The following is a 19,529-nucleotide window of genomic DNA, read 5'->3' as shown; positions in this document are numbered from 1 at the left end:
TGTAGTTGCCTGGGTGCTCCTTCTTGCCCTTTTTGAAGACTGGAGTGACACTGGCTTCCTTTCTCAGGCACCTCTCCAGTTCTCCAGGACCTTTCAAAGATGATGGAGGGCAGCCTAGCAACAACATCCGCCAGCTCCCTCAGTACCCGYGTATTCCATCAGGGCCCATGGATTTGTGGATGTCAAGCTTGCCCAGAAGATCTCTAATCCTATCCTCCTCAACCAAAGGAAAGTTTTCCTTTCTCCGGAGTTTCTCCCTCACATCCAGGCTCCAGGATTCATGAGGGCTGCCCTTAGCAGTGAAGACTGAAGCAAAGAAGGCATTCAGTAATTCTGCCTTCTCTGTATCCCTTGTCACCAGGGCYCCTGTCTCATTCAGTAGTSGGCCTACATTTTCCCTAGTCCTCCTCTTGCTGTTGATGTGTTTGAAGAAGCCCTTCCTATTGTCTTTGGTGTCCCTTGCCAGACTCAATTCCAATTTTCACAAATAGTGCATCTTTGTGGGTACATAGTTGATCAGGGGGTAGTTTTCTGGCAGATGTTGTTTTGTGAATACTGAAAAAATACTTTTCAGTGTGACTTTTGTAGCCAATATTGTTTATGGTTGTCTCTCTATGAGTGGAATTTATGCTTAAATTAAGTAAAATCTAAAGATAAGGATGCAGAATTCTTACTGAATTCTGAAGTTTTTCTTGAGCTGGACTTGCAAAAACTGTTTCAGGGGTCTAACCTCCTACATTATAATCTTTCTAAGACTCATGAGTAAAATTACTCTCTCAATTGCATAAACAGGCAAACTCATAAAAAGACATTCACCAGTTCTCTGTAAATATGGCCCATTGTTCTCCTATACCTAATGGCATATTGTACCTTCAGCTCTGTTAAATCTTTTAATTAAAACATGTTAACAAAGCCTAAGAAAAATAAATGAAACTACTCACAAGGAAATTAAATTGAGAAGGTAAGCTCATTTATAATTATTGTATTTCAATTAGGCTGCACTAGGGTTGGGTGAAGAGAGAGATAAAAAGAAACTACTTCAAGTCTGAGTTTCATAAATATTTCTACTGTCCTGTTTGTGAAGTTCACAATATTAATGATAAGAATTTAAGCCATGCAAGCTTTTTCATGCCAATTACTATACTGAAGAAATCAGTCAGTGTTGCATCAAAATGTTTCAAGGCTAGGTCCCTAGGTTTTGTGAAGGAGGTTTGTTTTTTTCCATTCAGCAGAACTACTTACACTTCTGATTCACAGATCCTACAAATATGGTAGTTAGTTAACAAKAATTTCTGAATTGTTCAGGTTATAGAATTTTGACAGATATTTCCTGCATCAACCCAAATCCTTCAGCTGGATGAGATCTTCTGTTAGATAACCAAATCTCATTTCTCACTAATATTTATCAAAATTTGCTTCCAGTTTTTCTCTTATTATTTTACATTTCTAAATTAAAGAGCCATGTAATACCAGGAATCTTCTGGTAATACAGAGACTCATTACCAGGACCCTAGCCATCTCTTCACCTTCTCTTGCTGTCATAAAATGTTTTTTTTCCTGAGTTTTAAATCAGTCTTTTCTAAATCTTCTTGCTTAAAGCGCTTTTCACAACTTAGTCCTAATGTTTCACTGTTTTGATTATTTCATGAATTAAAATGTATTAAATTTGGAAGACCTAATAATACTAGCCAGCTCATTATACTCTATCTTCCATTTGCAACAGCCATGCTTTCTTCAATTACAATAATTTAAAAGATAATTAGCAACAAATTACCATGCAAAAGAAGCAGTGTCAGACATTTTAAAACTAAATCTATTTTTATATCCAATGTTTCTGACTGTAAAGACCAAGTATGTTCCAACAATTGTTTCTGATATTCTTTCTGAATTTCTAAAATCTTTCAAGCTAATGCTTGTCACTAGTGGGATTCTTTCTTAAAGCATGTGAAAAGACCCACTAACTTCAAAAAGGATGTCCCTAGATGCGCAAAATGAACCAAGCATATATGTATTTACTGAAAACAGATTAGGAGGCTGATAGGTAGTATGACACATTTTTCATTGTAGTATTATGATCATTATGGAATATTATTTTTTTAGAAAAAAATCTTTAATTTTATCATCAGGTCATTGATTTCTTTCCCCAGTGAGGGAAAGGAACTGATTGTTTGGATGAATTAGTTCTAATGGATTTCTATATATTTGTTTTGTTAGCTCCTGTCATCACCAGGAGATGATCTCATCACTTAATTTGGAACCTAAAAGTGATTTTCAGGTATACTTCATGTAGGCAAGTGATTATGCAACTCCTCTGATCATAATAATCTGGCGTAAAACAGTGACATAAGAACAGATTTCAAAGCAGATACTGTGGTTAAGTTTTGACTTACAAAAACCACACCACCAGTCTTCAGGCATGAATTCATCAGTCATCTTCTTCTTCCCATTGTTCACCATTTCACAARAATGGAGTGGAATCTAAGCATCATTTTCTAAATGAAATAGTTAAGACAGATTTAGCCCATGTTAAAAATACCATCTGAGTGTTTGACAGCAGTTTCTTCTCGTCTACAGTAGTCATGGCACTATCTCAAATGGCTTCTCCCTCCAGTTATATAAAATAATTGGTAATGTTCAGGTATGCTCCCTATGGTGCAATATGTCCAGCATCCACACCCAGTCAAGATCTGTCAGGACCTCTCCTGGTGTGTTTCGTTATGTTAGAAATTAAAAACAGTTCTGGAAGAYGTTGAACAGACTAGTGAAAATCTGAGTGTTTTTTTGTGATATCACTGAAAACTACAGTTCAGTTGTTCATACGTTGTATATGCCACTTATTCTATCTGTGTTACTATCGTATACCTTATCTCATAAGTCAAGGGTAGCTTACACAAATGTAATGCAGAAGCTCAATCCGAGCTGAACTSAGAGTATCACAGATGATGCTGTATTCCTGAATTATATATGTCAAAAAGGTAGGAGGTAAGAAAGTTTGATTCTGATTGACAGTTGTTTTTCCAGTGACTTTAGCACAGTGCAGACGTGTGAAACTGTTTCATGATACGTGCATTCTGAGTAGCTGAGACCATGGACCCTATTATTTTTTGAGAACTTTGTAATCCTCATAACAATGGATTTTTCAACCTATATTTCAGATCATATTGATTACTTAATGGTTAGTGGTGTGAGTGTTTGGGTGTCTCCAAGGAGTCATGTCTGCTGGCATAATTTCTTGCTTTCTATTACTACAACCTTGCCGGAAAAAGTCTACTGCTGAGTTTCCCAAATGAAGGTGATTTCAAACTTTCTTTTCCCCCTGTTTTTTACAGCACCTCTCCAAAGACCCAAACTAGAATTACAAGATTAGAATATCAGATAGAATGGTATAATTATCAGGTTGGAAGAGACCTCCTCCACAGGTCTCTAGTTCAACTTTCTGTTGAAAGCAGGATCAGCTATGACATCAGACTAGGTTGCCCAGGTTTTTGTCCAGTCTTGAAAATCTCTAAGAACAGAGACTGCACAGCCTCACAGGATAAGGTCTAGGCATCCTGTTCCAGTGTTCAACGAGTCTCATAGTGAAAATATTTTTTCTTAAGTCATAGCCCCCTGTTTCAATTTATGACCATCGTCTCTCATTCTCCCACTAAGCATCTCAGCTAAGAGCCTGGCTCCGTCTTCTTAGGAACTTCCCTGTAGATATTGGAAGGCTACCCCTGAAACAACCTCTTCTCTAGCCCTGTTCCCTCAGCCTTTCCACATATGGAAAGTGCTCCAGCCTCAGCTGAAATCTTGATGGCCCTCTGCTGAATTTACTCAGGTTTATAAACATCTTTCTTGTATTGAGAGGCCAGATGAAGCCTAGCAGGTGCCATGTAAAAGGAAACAATCACTTTCCTTATCCACTGTCTCCTATAGCAACAATAGCCTTCTCGGTTAGCAAAGCTGCATTGACTTGGAGGTTTTGTGATCACAGCTATGCTGGTAGAGCTCTTCCATAGCATAGCCCTGGTCTGAGCAGTGCTAGTCAACACAAATGTGTGATACAAATGAATACAAGCCCTAGGAAGATCTTCTCCATTGCAGGATGCCATTCCAGGGGTTGGAACTTAGTGTTTAAGTCCAAAATAAGGATGTCGGGAATGTTAGGGATCAAGTTTCCTGTGAACGTGCCCCTCTGCCAAGCACCTGCAGAGCTCATGGCCTTGAAATGCAAAAGTGTAGTGAGCACGCTTTGAGAGTGGAGTTTAGTAGTTTAAGAATGATTGTCCTTAGTTGGCTATTAAAACAATAACAGTCACAGTTTAAATTGCTCTACTTTCCACTGAAATAAATAAGGACCAATTATACCAGGGGTTTCTGCATCTCATCTGATAGGTATAAACCTCTTAAAATTCTCTAAACTGAGCTGCAAAGCCATTAGACTGTACACTCCATCTCAGTATACCAGCTGTAACCCCTTCTTTAGGGAAGAATTGAAAACAGTACATCCAAAGAGGGGAAAGTGTGTGAGGAAGTAAAGTGGGATTTTTTTTTTTTTTTTTTATGTGCATTTCAGTAAAGTATGCCAGAATCCTGGCTCATTATATTTATCATTTCAATATCCATTTTGCATTAAAATATAATGTTTTTATTTAAGTGCCTATTTTGCAATCAGCTATAGGAGTCAGTGGTGCAAGTAATAATGAATAAATGAAAAAGGACTGTGAAAAGAATCTGGGATGCTCTGTACTGAATACATTCATCGATGAATGATAAATATTTTTTTACATGCAAATAAAAAAAAATGCCTGCTCTTTAGTAGTATAAAGACTGTAACTTACTTTAACATATATTTTTTAGTTTCCAGATGTATTAAATATAAGAATAACTAGAGCTGATGCTCTCTCATATTTTACTTCTTCAAAGTACAAATTAAAAAATTACAAATTTCCTGTTGTTTTAAATGATTAATTGTATATTTCCACACTATTTATAACTTATTTCTTAAGTAAGTGGGACGAATATTGATCCCTGAAGTGTTTAAATGTCATTTAACTCACTGCCTCAGCACACAATAGTTTCTCTTACAGACATATTACAGAAGAATGGGTGAGGAAAGTTCCACTCAGACCACATGCTGCTGATCCTGCATCGCTGTACACTGCAGAAAAGAAATACAGAGAAATGATGGTTTAACATACCAGCCATCAAGCTAGGCCTAGTTTAAATTGTCCCTCCCCCAGCTCTCCCTCCTTTCTCTCTCTCTCTCTCTCTCTCTCTCTCTCCCTTTGTTAGATTCACACACTCTGCTTTTCCAATTGCTTTAGCCTGAAGCAGTTGACATTTACCCCAGCTAGATAATCGAGGAATAACATTTGCGTTACAGTTTAACATGACCTCTGCCTCTACAGCTCTTTTTAGATTACCTTCCAAAGAAAAAAATGGTTGCTGACACCATAGTGAGGCAGGAGGTAGGAAAAAAAGAAAAGAGAAGCTTATTATTGCAGTGGCACAGTCAATGTCATGAGAAGCTGCTCTGCCCTTTTCAGTTGTGGGTGAGCAACTATTAAGGAAAAGGTATTAAAAGGAGGAACAACTGTGATGCAAGGGACACATAGGTTAAGCTAAAAGCAAAGGTTAATGGATTGACTGTTACCTGTGTATGAGGCTTAATGTTGGTCTATACACAAGGGAATTGCTTCTAGGATGTATTTTTTCATGAAACTAAATTAAAGGGCTAATTTATTTCAGCATAAAGAGTGAGATGCTGCTGTTGTTGATTTTTTTTTTTTTGAAAAAAAGAAAAACCACAAGGACACATTTTCGATTCAAAATCTTTGCTGTTTAGTTCCAGCATAGTGTATTACAAGATGGTAGTGCCTGTAAAAGCAGAGCAGATAGTGACATATTTAGCTGATTGTATTCACTGAAATCTTAAAGGAGCAATGATAATGTTGGTCAAGGAAATTAAACAAAGTTTAGAATAATAGTTTAACAGTTATCTCATATTTTTAATATAAAAATTTTGGTTTCAAAGGAGTACAGCTCATGCAGAAATAATAACTTTCTAAAAGACAGGAGAAGAGAAAAATCATTCACTATTTCCTCCAATTCTCTATTTTTTATATTTAAAATTTCTTTCTGTAATATTCATAAACTAGATGTTATATCTCATTTTCTACTAATTCTTAGAAGGTTTTCAGGTGAACACATCAGCCTACAACTGATTATAAAGAGTTGGCACAAAATGAAAAAGGAGTTAATCTTCTGTAAGTTACTCTGTCATGTTAATATCTATATGGTAAGAACAGATTGTCTCTGCCAGCTCCAAGAGAAAAATAAAAGAGGCTGATGTAATTTAGTATCTTAATTCCTATTATGCCATCTTGAATATGCAAGAACATTCAGCATTTATAAAGGTTGCTTTGCTGTCACCAATGCTAGCAAAACATTATGGAACAGAACCGGAACATTGCCATCAGTGTTTGCTGAATTCAAGTAAAATGTTCTTGTCCTTAGGACAAAACACTAAGAGAAAATGAATGCATTTAAAATGAAAGCAAAACAAAGAATATCAGGTTTAGATCATAGGTGGATCATCATGATCAGTTTCATTATCTGGACTTTTTTTAAGACAACCTTCTACTTGATTAAATCATTACGTTTCCAGTGAAAAACTAACAGATAATATCAGCATAAAGGCTAGAAATAGGGAAAGGGACAAAGCAGCAAAATAATCAAAAATGATCACATAAAACTTGCACCTTTTTCTTGCTTGCTTGTGATTTTGGGGGAGAATATTACCAAAGGAAATACACAGAATCATAATTACTGTACTGTAAAGAGTAATCAACTACATGTTGATATATCGGAATATCATTTTTAAAAGAACTGACATTTGAAAAAAATGTTTGAAGACACATTTGCAACACCAGCAGAAGAGGAGAATGTTCTCTAATTACAGTCAAGTACAAAGAGTGGTCTTCTTTCATTGTAAAATTAAAGCATTAATCACTAGGGCTGCAATTTTACATGTTTTCAACTCCTTCAAAGGATGACACCAGCCAGAATAATGTCAGAAATTAAGCAGACTGAAGGCTTGAGTAGAAGAAGTGGAATGAGAGTCTTAGCTGATGCACTAAAAGAGCTCTTGCTTAAAGAAGATTTAACAGAAGTTTGCTTACATTAGCTGCTAGGAAGTCTCCAATGCTGAAGACTGACAGAGACCTCTTTGGAGCCCTGCTGCTCCAAAGAATGGAGGAATGGCTGGAAACAAGCAGCAATGAACTACAGCATAACAATTAAAGCAGAAATATAGCTTAAAGATGTAAGCTGACATTCTAGATATGCTGAGTTCAGCAATGGTAAAAGGAGCAGTAATCCAGTAACTACAAACCCTGTGCAAAGAAAACACAAATGAAAGCAGTAAAACAACTGAGATAAAAGTTCCGCTAACATGAAGATTACTTTCCTTAGTAGCCTGACATAAAGTATTGTTACGTCCCACTGACGTAACAGATCAAGCTCTGGTGGTTACATTACTCTCGTTAATATTCCACTCTTCTTCCTATTACTATCTTCCTCATTCCTTCCCAGCATGCAGTAGAAGTGGGTCACAGGAACCAAATACTATATGGAGTTTTAATGGTTGTAACTCACAGTCTGTCCAAGAAGGGAAAAAATAGTTACAGAATCACAGAATCACAGAATCAGTAAGGTTGGAAGGGACCTCTGGAGATCATCTAGTCCAACCTCTCTGCTCAGCAGGGTCACCTAGAACATGGTAGACAGGGTTGCATCCAGGCAGGCCTTGAAGATCTCCAGAGAAGGAGACTCCACAACACCTCTGGGCAACCTCTTCCAGTGCTCCGTCACTCTCACAGTCAAGAAATTCCTCCTCACATTCAGGCRGAACTTCCAATGCTTCAATTTCTGCCCATTGCCTYTTGTCTTGTCACATGGGACAACTGAAAAGAGTTTGTCCCCGTCCCCTTGACACCCTCCCTTCAGATGCTTATAGACATTGATAAGATCCCCCCTCAATTTTCTCTTCCCCACGCTAAACAGGCCCAGCTCTCGCAGCCGTTCCTCAGAGGGCAGATGCTCCAGCCCTCTGATCATCTTTGTAGCCCTACGCTGGACTCTCTCCAGCAGCTCCATGTCTCTCTTGCACTGGGGAGCCCAGGAMTGGACACAGTACTTGAGATGAGGCCTCCCCAGGGCTGAGGAGAGGGGCAGGATCCCCTCCCTCCACCTGCTGGCAACACTCTTCCCAGTGCACCCCAGGAGACCATTGACCTTCCTGGCCGCAAGGGCACATTGCTGGCTCATGGTCAACTTGTTGTCCACCAGCACTCCCAGGTGCTTCTCTGCAGAGCTGCTCTCCAGAAGGTCAGCCCCCAGCTTGTACTGGTGCCTAGGGTTATTCCTCCCTAGGTGCAGGACTCTGCACTTGCCCTTGTTGAATCTCATGAGGCTCCTTTCCGCTCAACTCTCCAGCCTGTCCAGGTCTCTCTGAGTGGCAGCACAGCCTTCTGATGTATCAGCCACTCCTCCCAGCTTCATATCATCAACAAACTTGCTGAGGAGGCACTCTGTCCCCTCRTCCAGGTCACTGATGAAGAAGTTGAACAGGATGGGACCCAGTACTGATCCCTGCGGAACTCCACTAGCTACAGGCCTCCAACTAGACTCCATGCCACTGATGACAACCCTCTGAGCTCTGTCTTTCAGCCAGCTCTCAATCCACCTCACTGTCCACTTGTCTAACCCACACTTCCTGAGCTTAGGTAGGAGGATGTTATGGGAGACAGTGTCRAAAGCCTTGCTGAAGTCAAGGTACACAATGTCGAATGCTCTCCCCTCATCTACCCAGCCTGTCATTCCATCATAGAAGGCTATCAGATTGATTAAGCATGATTCCCCCTTGGAGAATCCATGCTGGCTACTCCTGACAACCATAAACCCATATGGCCTTCTGGGAGCACACAAGCTAATGGAACGGTGCTGGAATGACTGGCCTAGGGAGTGCCATGGTGAGATATGCCAGTTGCTGCTAGTTGTCTATGCTAGTTGTCCATGGTTCAATTACCTAAGTTTAGAAGAGAARTTGAGAATCTTAGAGCTTAGAGGGGTGGTTGAGGTCTCTGTTGCTAGTAACACGGGCAGGCAGGGAGTAAGGTTTCTATGCTCAGAGCAGACTCTGTGGAGAGGGAGAACTGGGAGCACTCCTGCCTGCCACAGGCAGGTGCTGAGTTAGGTGTGGGCCAGGAGCTCCTCTCCCACCTCAAAGCCTCCAGCTCCTGGGCTTGCTTCAGAAGGATGCTTGGAGAAGGCAGAACATGATGGCAAAGAAGGAATAGGCAGAGAAGCCTATGGGATGGATGGAAATGGGATAGGATGGGTGCAATCTCTTCAGAGGGGACAGTCTTAAGCAGCTGTGCATAGCTCTTTGAGACAGCTTCACCAAGCTTTCTCCTGGGGTAACTGAAGGGGATGAAGAATTTGGAGAAGGTTGCCTGCAGAAGGAAGTGCCTCAGTGAGGACTCCTCTGTACTCAGATTCTTTTCAGGGTCTGGCTGTGGGGAGAAAGGGGTGGTGCTCCTGTGAGAAGGCTGATTCCATATTTGAACAGTGGCAGGAGAAGGCAGGAGAGATGTTTTAGGGGACCTGTGTGCTGCTCTGCACATGTCAGATTGAGGACAGAGTCTGTCTGACCCAGGTGTGCTGGAGATGCCTAGGCTTGGGACTCGCAAGATGGGGGCTGAGAGACTACCAGCGCTGGATGTAAATAAAGGTGAATTATATGGTCACAATTGCACTACGAGATTGTGCTGCCTCTCCACTCACACCCTGGCTCACTTGTGAATGGCACTGAGAGAGGACAGCCATGGGAAAGAGATGTCAGTTCTTCCCAAGAGCTCCTTCTCAAGCTCCTCCTCGTCCTCCTCGTCCTCCTCAACCTCATCTTCTTTCTTCTCCTCCTCTTCTTTCTCCCCCTCCTCCTGCTTCTCTTCCTGTCCCTTATATCTTTCCTCCTATCTCTTCTCTGCCTCCTTCTTCTCGCTCCTGCTGCGGCAATTTGGTTCCACCAGCAGGTACTCTCCTACCAGCCAGAGCCTCTCCCCCTCCCCCTGGCCCTTGTGTCCTCCCAGCCTTGGCTCCCATGCTGTCCTCCAGAACCCTATCTCCACCTCACCAGTCCCGAATCCACCTCCCCTTCCTCCCGCTTCCTCCACCCTGCAGACCCCCATGTGGCCCAAAACGCCGGCACAGGCAACCTCACTACCCCTCCTTCTTCTGATTATCCTTCCTTTCCCWTTTTTCCTTTCTCTCTGTCCCCCACCCCACATTGGTGGGGTAAGTCGCTGCCCCTTGTGGGCCCATGCTATCATGGCTCCACACAAAGCAGGACCTTCTTTCCCAGGCCTCTGCTCTGGTTCCCAGGGCAGTGGCGYGCCAGTGGCCTGGGGACTCACTCCAGCAGAAGGATGCTCGCTCTCCTGGGCAGTGCTAGGCATCATGGCCCTTGCTCATGTCAGGTGGCTGAAGAGAAGCAGAGGCAGCCAGAGGCCTCTCTTGGCTACTGCAGCCTGGACTGAGTGGGCTCTGGTCCACAGTACCCATGGGATCTTGCTCCAGGTGCCAGACCTCAGTGCTGGTAAGACCCTGTCCAGGGAGCTTCTCCTCCCACAGCCTGCTCTTCTGGGTCACTGATGGGCACAGCCTAATCTCCCCTGGCTGTGCTCTACCTCATGGCTCCCCTACTGTGGACATGTTTTCTTCACAGCCCATACTCTGCTGATGAGCTGTTAGGGCAGCGTGGTCTGTGCACAGACCAGCCCTGCTGTACGGAGGAGTGGTCTGATCTGCAAGCGTTCCTAGAAACTGGGTGCAAAGGAGCTCCAGGAGCTGCTCTATGATCGCCCATGGGACCTCCAGGACCTGCCTGTGTCCAGCTCTGCCATGCCTGTCTACAGCTCGAGAGCCCCCCAACAGCTCTCATGGGGACGTAGTCAAAAGATAGTGCCACATCCAGAGAAGATGAAGAACAGTGAAAACATGGAATCTTATTGATTTGGAAACAAATGTGTTGGTGACTCAGATAACCTCGACCCAGTACAGCATTCTGGGATTACCCGACCAAAACCCCTTTTAGCTGGACAGTAGATAGTGCCTGATTTATTGATGATAATTACAAAACAATCCAGCCTTTTTCTGTCTGAAGTGACTCTGGGTCTCTTCCTCCCGTCTCCATGGCGTCCTCCCCATGACTSCTTGCTGAGCCTTGGGGGCACCTGCTCCCTCACAGCACTTCACACCAGCTGTGACTTGGCACAAATGCGGACTGTGGACACGTGCTGCTCTAACTCCCAACCTCCCACAGTTAGCAGACTTTTCCTGGGCAGTACTGGCTCCCCCTGAGGAAGTTCCCCTTCCTCGCTCCTTTCAGAGGTCAGCTGCTTTGCAAGATAGCTTGCAAGCACCGTGCAGAAGCTTTGGGAAGAAAGGTGGAAGGGAGGAAAGGCCTTTGAAGGGCTGCATGCTAAGCAGGTAACTAAACCGTAGGAAGGAACACAAAAAAAACATAAAAATGCACATATTACAAAATATTTAAAATTATAAATTGCTTGATTCTTCTAACACTTCTTTTAAAATCTCCACATTTATTTCATGTATTTATTTGTGAGTGTAGTCAATTAAAAAGTGATGCATGGGAGAAAAGAAGTTGAGCTAGCTCCTCAACTGAAAGGGATATTTGCTGTTTAGCTGACTATGATGTGTATTTGAATCACAAAGAATGAAGATGAAAACAGCATTTTTTTTTCTTCTGAATGCAGGTGAATATTGTAATGGTTGGTTTAGGTTTTAGTTTTTACAGCACTTGAAGTCTGTATCTTTCAGTTGGATACATTTATTTCAAGGTACTTAGAGGCTGACTTTTATGAGATTATTTAGGCAGTGATTATTTTTGTTGAGAAATGTGTCCTTTATCCCTCTCATTCATCCACTGCTAAGATATTTCTGTTTGTCAGAATGCCTCCATTTCTGATAAATGACTGAAGACTGACTGCTACACTTTATTAAAAAGTAATAACAATTTTTGTACGCACCCTTCACATTGTAAGGGGAGGACCATGAATCAAAGGACACTGCCTGTCTGGGCCTGATAAATGCATCGTTTACCAGCTGAGGAGTTATTTAGGACTGGCTATTAATTTAAATCACATTTATCTTCCCTGAATGGGGGGAGGTTGCTGTGATAGGACTACGAATGACCAATAGTGCAACTAAGTGCACATTATTTATTACTACTGCCTGCAAAGCACTGCACAATATGTTTAAAAGAAAAAAAAAAGACAGTGCCAATTACCATGGTTAATCTAGTCAGGGCAGTAACAAATTTCTTTCTAACACAAGCCTATTCCTATACTTATACTTCTTCTCTAGAAATTCAATGTTTGCACAGAATTCACAATCATTAAAAATAGGTTATTTATCCTCTCCTAAAGAACGACAGGCAATACTAACATCCTTAAGTCTTGTCTTCATAACAAAAAAGAGCTTTCCTCAGACATTCTAGAATAGAAGTTTCTCAAGTGCAACAGAATCATGTAAACCACATCTTCTAGGAGCTGTTCTAGTTTTGTTCTGAGACATCTGAGCAAAGAAAAGCTTTGTTGAAGCTTAGTGAGAAGTTATACAGAGATGCTCTGGGCTATTGCCATCTAACCTCTTCAGGGAACTTCACACATAGAATTAAGGTAAATTTGATGAAAAATATCATGCATACATACATACATATGAAGTCAGCCTACTGATGTGTCTATGAAATACACTCACATAGACTCTTAGAATCATAGAATCACAGAATCACACAACTGGTAAGGTTGGAAGGGACCTCTGGAGATCACCTAGTCCAACCTCCCTCCTCAAGYGGGGTCACCTAGAGCATGTTAGACCGGGTTGCATCCATGTGGACCTTGAAGATCTCCAGAGAAGGAGACTCCACAACACCTCTGGGCAACCTCTTCCAGTGCTCTGTCACTCTCATAGTCAAGAAATTCCTCCTCATATTGAGGTGGAACTTCCTGTATTTCAGTTTGTGCCTGTTGCCTCTTGTCCTGTCACATGGGACAACTGAAAAGAGTTTGTCTCCATCCCCTTGACACCCTCCTTTCAGATACTTATACACATGGATAAGATCCCCCCTCAGTCTTCTCTTCCCCACGCTAAACAGGCCCAGCTCTCGCAGCCGTTCCTCAGAGGGCAGATGCTCCAGCCTTCTGACTCTCTCCAGCAGCTCCATGTCTCTCTTGTACTGGGCAGCCCAGGACTGGACACAATACTCAAGATGAGGCCTCCCCAGGGCTGAGGAGAGGGGCAGGMTCACCTCCCTCCACCTGYTGGCAACACTCTTCCTAATTCACCCCAGGATACCATTGGCTTCTCCACAAGGGCACATTGCTAGCTCATAGTCAATTTGTCATCCACCAGCACACCCAGGTCCTTCTCTGCAGAGCTAAGGTACTGGTTCTCAAGACAAGTGACTCTGAAAATTCCTTTTAGTGTAACTAAAATAATTGGTTCTTGAAGAGCAGCTACTAACTGTCATAAGTGTATTGGCAGTAGTAGATGGTCACTCCCTGAAAATTACTAACTAGAAGTTCCTTAGATGGACGTTGGGCCCCTGTTAGTGGTTTACATTCCAAATATCTGACACAGCACAGTGACATGTTAAGAAGGCCACAGGCACATGGAGAGAAGAAGGAATGGTAGACACTGAAGCCACAGTTCCTCCATGCCTGCAGCAGAATATTGATGCAAAAGATAAGAATAAAGTATTACTTACTTATGTCCTATCATTACATTCATACTCAGTATTCTTGTTTCACACCTAGAACAGTAGCCTTCCTTCTAATATTCAGTGGGAATATTATTTTTTCTTAATGCTAGCTGACCCTTCATTTCCAACAAATAAAACTTTTCTCTACTGAAAATCTTAGTAGTAAGCAGATTCTGATATAAGTGCATTCAACAAGCAACTCTGGCAGTTGCTATCATCTACAGATTTTTAGCAGTACTTCATACTTTTAGCAAGCTCATTGTTTCTGTTGCCTTGCATATCAAAAATCATATCACTGGAGGAACAAGTAAGTAATGATTATCAATGTCTAATACCATCCAGTGTTATATGTAATGCTGTTTTTGCATGCTTGTTGCATCAATTCACAATAGCAGTTATTCTGTTATCATTAAAAGAAGAGAATATGAGACACCATCCTTGGACAAAAGGTAGGATTTTCTGTCCCCTCACCCTGAGAAATGAGTAAGGCATTATTGTGCAAGTAGTCCTAAAACAAACAAACAGAAGTGTGGGAAAAAAAATGCAGGCAAATTATGATAGAGGGCTCTTAATTCTAGCAAAATGCAATAAATACAGGTCCCTTGATGTTTGAAGCATTCAGATTAGATGTAACAAAGAAAAAAAGGTGATGACAATTAACTAATTCATTAATTAACCAGAGCTCATGGTGATTTTTTCTATGAAAAGAATACTTTAAAGTAAGAGTGTATTTCCCTCCCCTTAACCTTAACATATATACAGCCAATTCTCTTAATCAGCCATGAAACAGGAATCAGTTCAGGACATTTTATCATCAAGAAATCTTTTATAATTGTCTTCTGTCCTAAAAGTCTATTCAACCTACAAAATTCTGGAAATCTACCCTTCTTAATGGTAAAAAAATCATGTTCATAGCTCTGAGGGTCTGTGGTATACCTTTGGAATCTAGGGCTGAAATGGAATGTGTGGACTAAGTCCAATTCCATGCTGTTGCAAGCAACAATATCATATAATCTCTTTACACTTATCAAACTCCACCTTAGAAACAATTAGATTTTTGTTCCTCATCCTCTATGCCCTTACCATGCCTGGGAAGCTGTTCCAGAGAATGACTGCTGTGAAAGATAAGACCCTTTTTCTAACTTCCAGCTTAAAGGTATTCATTCATTTCTTTTCATGCCAACACTGGATTTCAGCTTAAATAATTCTTTTCCCTCCCTTATATTTATCTCTAGATAGATTTATAGACAACAATCAAATCTCTTCTAGGCTCTGTTTTGTTAGATTAAACATGCCAAATTATTTTGRTATCTTTTTGATATTCATATTCCAAATCATCTTACTAGTGCTTCTGTGTGTCTTTTCATCTTTCTTTTAACAGCTACACAGTCCTCCAGACAAGGTCTCATTAGGGCATTGCACAATGCTTTTCTATCTTTTCTGGAAATATCTCCATAGTATAGCTCAGAAACACATTTGCCTTTTTTTCCCACAGCTACAACATATTGGCAGCTCACAATCATACTGTGATCAACTAGAGAGTTTAGGTCGTTCTTCTCTTGGTGATTTCTGGCAGACAAGCTCTCAGCTTATAGCAGAGTATTTGTATTATTAGTCCAAGTGTCTGACCTTGTACTTTGTGCTATTGAATTTCATCTTCCTTCTATTCTGGAGTTCTCAAGGCTATCTGATTCCCTCACTGTCATATCCCGATCCTCCTCTGTACTGATGATGTGTCCTAGCACTGGTGTTATCAATACTTCTGTGCACTAGTAAGATTCATAATAAAAAGCCACTGCCTTCCTGAAACATGTCTCAAAACTGGACTAGAGGAAACTACTGCTCTACTCCAGAATGACAGCATCCTTTTTAAAAGCTCTAATCATCACTTTCTTTCTTTGGGCTTTCTTTTTTACTCACGTTGTGTATCTTCCTGCTGATCTTCAGCTTCTCCAACTTTACCAGTTTTACTGGTCTTCTTATTTACACCATGGTTTGTTTGATACACATTGTATGATATCTGAGGATCTTCTATTTCCATAATTTTAGGGATGCAGAGGATGAATTCTCATGTTAGTTTGTAGCTGTTCCCTGACAAATAATTTCCAGCTCAGTGTCTCAAATGACTCTCTCTAAGAATATGGAGCTAGACCTTTATGAAGCTGTGCTGGGAAGAGAGGAGAGGAATGGGGCTTACTGCCTGGTGGGACTGCACTTTTTTACTCCCTGAGCTACAGCAGTGAAAGAACAGCACAAGCTCTGAAGAATACGTGGCATAAAAGAGTGCATTGCTTTCAAATTTCAAGCCAGCAGGCATATACCAATATGCCAACTTCCTGTCAGAAGCACAGAATACAATGAATATTTTTAAGTCAAAAGCTGCTATCATTTCATACATTTTTTCGTAACCCAGAGTTGTGCGGATTGAATATTCAGGGCAGAAGGATTTGCCCTGAAGAGTTTGCATGTCAATCATTTGTAATGCAAAGAAAGGAAGACAGGTCATCTCCACACAGGGTCATATTTTACTTCATTTACTACCAGTTCCACAACAAAATATTTAAGCCTAATTATATTAAGAAATAATTGTGATCATGTTTGTCATGTGCCATGTTATAACTCTAAGTATTTTGTTTTCTACACACACTATAGAAAAATCCTTGACTCAGTTAATCCTCAGGGTCTGTTTTTTCTGTAAAAGATACATGGACACCTCTAGAGTTACATAGAGAGGATCACTTTACTGCTTCAATTCTTTCCTTTTTACCACAAAACACTTTGTAGGAGCTCTGTCTGTGCTACTTCCTCTGCTTACACTGCGGGTATTCAAAAGACAGTCAGTCTTAATTATCCCACCCCTTTCACACATCCCCACACACAATTAATAATGTTCAGTGATGTATGAAGCTGAGTTTACATTAATGTAGTTCTTTAAATACATTAAAGTGCTTCATGCCTCAGACTTTTTATAAGTTTCACTAATTTATAAATACTTATGCTACACTGTGGAGCACAAACTTTAAAGGGAAAAGGGCAACAGGGATGCAATCCTCCCTCTTCCCACTCCCATTTGTAGCTCCTGGGGCTGCTCTAAGAGTTTAAAATTTGTTCTTGCCAAATCCCAGGACATGCAGCTATTACTTACTGTACAGAGTGCAATACAGTCTAGGCTTAGAAAAAGAGCAGCTCTAGAACCTACTGGCTGCTGCCACTGTTGTAAAGATGGAGGTTTTATACAGACAAGGAAAGTGAAAAGTTTTAGGTTCAGCAAAATCAAAATGTATCTGATGAACCATATCTCAGATGCTTTTGTCAAGCYTACAGGCTCAGTAATACAGACAGTAAATGTGTGTTTCTGCAAGTAGAGAGCTACACGGTGGAGAGGTTTTTAATTCAGAGTCACAGTTGCCAGATCAATGAAATGAAGATCATCTGTCACATATTTCAGAGTTAATTGGAGTTAATGCATGAATTGAATTCCACATTGCCACTTGGGGTGAGAGGGTAAAATGGCATGGAAATGCCTAAAAAGGGAAACTATCACCAAATCAAATTTCAAAACTAGCTACTGATGTTCCCTGGCTTGGTCTTAAGCAGCTATGTATATACAGGGAAAGTCAACGAAATGTGATACTATGGGAATGTTCTCTGGAACTTCATCTGACTTGTGATTATTGCCACTAAATTTCAAAGAATTATGACATATTTTTTTCCATTTATTGTTGTAAGACTATACATTATGTGAAGTAAGGATTTATTACACATTTGTGCAGAGTCTAGCACCAGTGTATAACAGTAGTCATAAATACTTCTCTGAACGAGGACCTAAGTATATGACATAAGTGAAAAAGGAGATTTATTTTAAATATAATGCACCAAAGTACAAAAAGAGAAGGATATGATTTTCTCTCCAGTTTTGGTACAAATAATGCATATTTGTCTACTACAAAGATAAAGATAGATATTTTTTAGCCTTTTTACAGAAAGATTAAATTCATTTCTTTTCTGTATATATTTGACATCTTTGTTTTTTACCAGATAAAAGAGAGCCCYCTTCCCCCCTTTTTTTTCATTCAAGCTCAAGGTGCTAGTAGTATGAAGGTAACAGTATCAAAATTTGAGGAGTTTTGGGTTTAGTCAATGTCTACAGCCCTTTTCTCCTGCTGCATTTCCTGTGGGTCAGTCTCAGAATATGTAGCTGCACTGTTATTTTGGGGCTATATTTGCAGACTATTTCTAGCCCACATCAATGCAATCCAAATAATCCTCAGAAGTTGCTTCATTATTTATTAGAAAAAGCAATCTGGCATGCGGTGTGTTATCGACAGCTGAAATCCAATACTCAAAGGTCACCAGAACAAATACCAGAAAGAAAAGGTGTTAAGGCAAATAAAAATACACCTTTTTAATTTTGACTGAATTGATTAAATAACAATTGAGTGGTGTCACAGGTCATAAGGCTTTGAGACATAAGGTCAGCTTAATAGAAAAGAGCCTGGGGCCATGTCACAGGGTATGCTCTGAGGCCTAGCTTTGAGGCCACATCTTTGTACTCATTCCTGCCCTTACCCCATGCAGCCTGAAATGAAGAAATGCCTTAACAGAACAGAGAACAGTCTAAATAGACTAGTGCTTATCATTGAGGGCTACCCCCTGAGTCAATGCTGTTTAGGACTGATTGCTTCATTTGAAGTGAGACTACTGGGCTTCTCTCAGTAAACATGTTATAGACCAACAACAACAACCACAAAAAACTACACTTTCCACACCAACAATATTCTCTCATCTCATCTCATCCCATTCATCTCATTACAGTTCTACAGTTCAGCCTAGATGTTTCAGGACTGACAATAAAATGAGTAAAGTAGAAAGTGAAACATTTATTAATGCATTGAAATCCAAAGAACTTTCTATGGGATTTTGAGCAGGCAGAACTATACAGTGGCTTRTGCACGCTAATATGCTCACACTTATACTCAGTGGAAATTAATTAATGTTACACTGTTTTATGTAGTAATGCTGTCTTTTGTATGCTGAAAGTTATTTTACCCCTAAAAAATAGCTATCCCAGGGAGCCTACTGCCACTGAAAATCTTACACTCAGACACTCTGATTGGTCTTTTTAAAAGGACTTGATAATTTTGCATTTAACGGTGAAAAATATTGGTCTATTTCTAATTCAGCAGGCTGCTTAAACCTGTGCCCAGCCAAAAAACTTGAGAAATTAAGTTTATTTATCTAAGTGGGGCAACTAAAACATCTAGAATTAGGCATATGCAACTATTGAGTTTATAAACCTGCTCTTAGAAATTCAGCAATGGAAATATTGTATAGGAAAGTAAAAAGGTATCCAGCTCATTTGACATCTGCATGACTACTTGCTGTCTTCAGAGGAGACCAATGCATATCTCTTTATTCTAAGGCTGCCTCTTCTTGTTTGAAAAGGGCTGGTTTAGAAGTAGATCATCTATTCTTTGCATGGATATTTATAGTCTATTTTGATTTGTTAATACTCCAGCATTCATTTGAAAATCAATACTTGTGACTCCTTGTCAGTTTCCAGACTTCCCACAGTGATGATGTTGCTAATTTTTATCTGATTTTTGGTCTTACCATACTCCCACTCACTGAATGGCTAAACTTTTACAGATTCTGAGGACAGCAAGTCTGATTTTCATTTGTGGCTTAAACTAAAATTTTG

The sequence above is a fragment of the Rhea americana genome, unplaced genomic scaffold, assembly GCF_003343005.1.
Source record: "Rhea americana isolate MKP2758 unplaced genomic scaffold, rheAme1 scaffold_55, whole genome shotgun sequence".
Classification (NCBI taxonomy): Eukaryota; Metazoa; Chordata; class Aves; order Rheiformes; family Rheidae; genus Rhea; species Rhea americana.
This window is presented reverse-complemented; position numbering follows the sequence as displayed.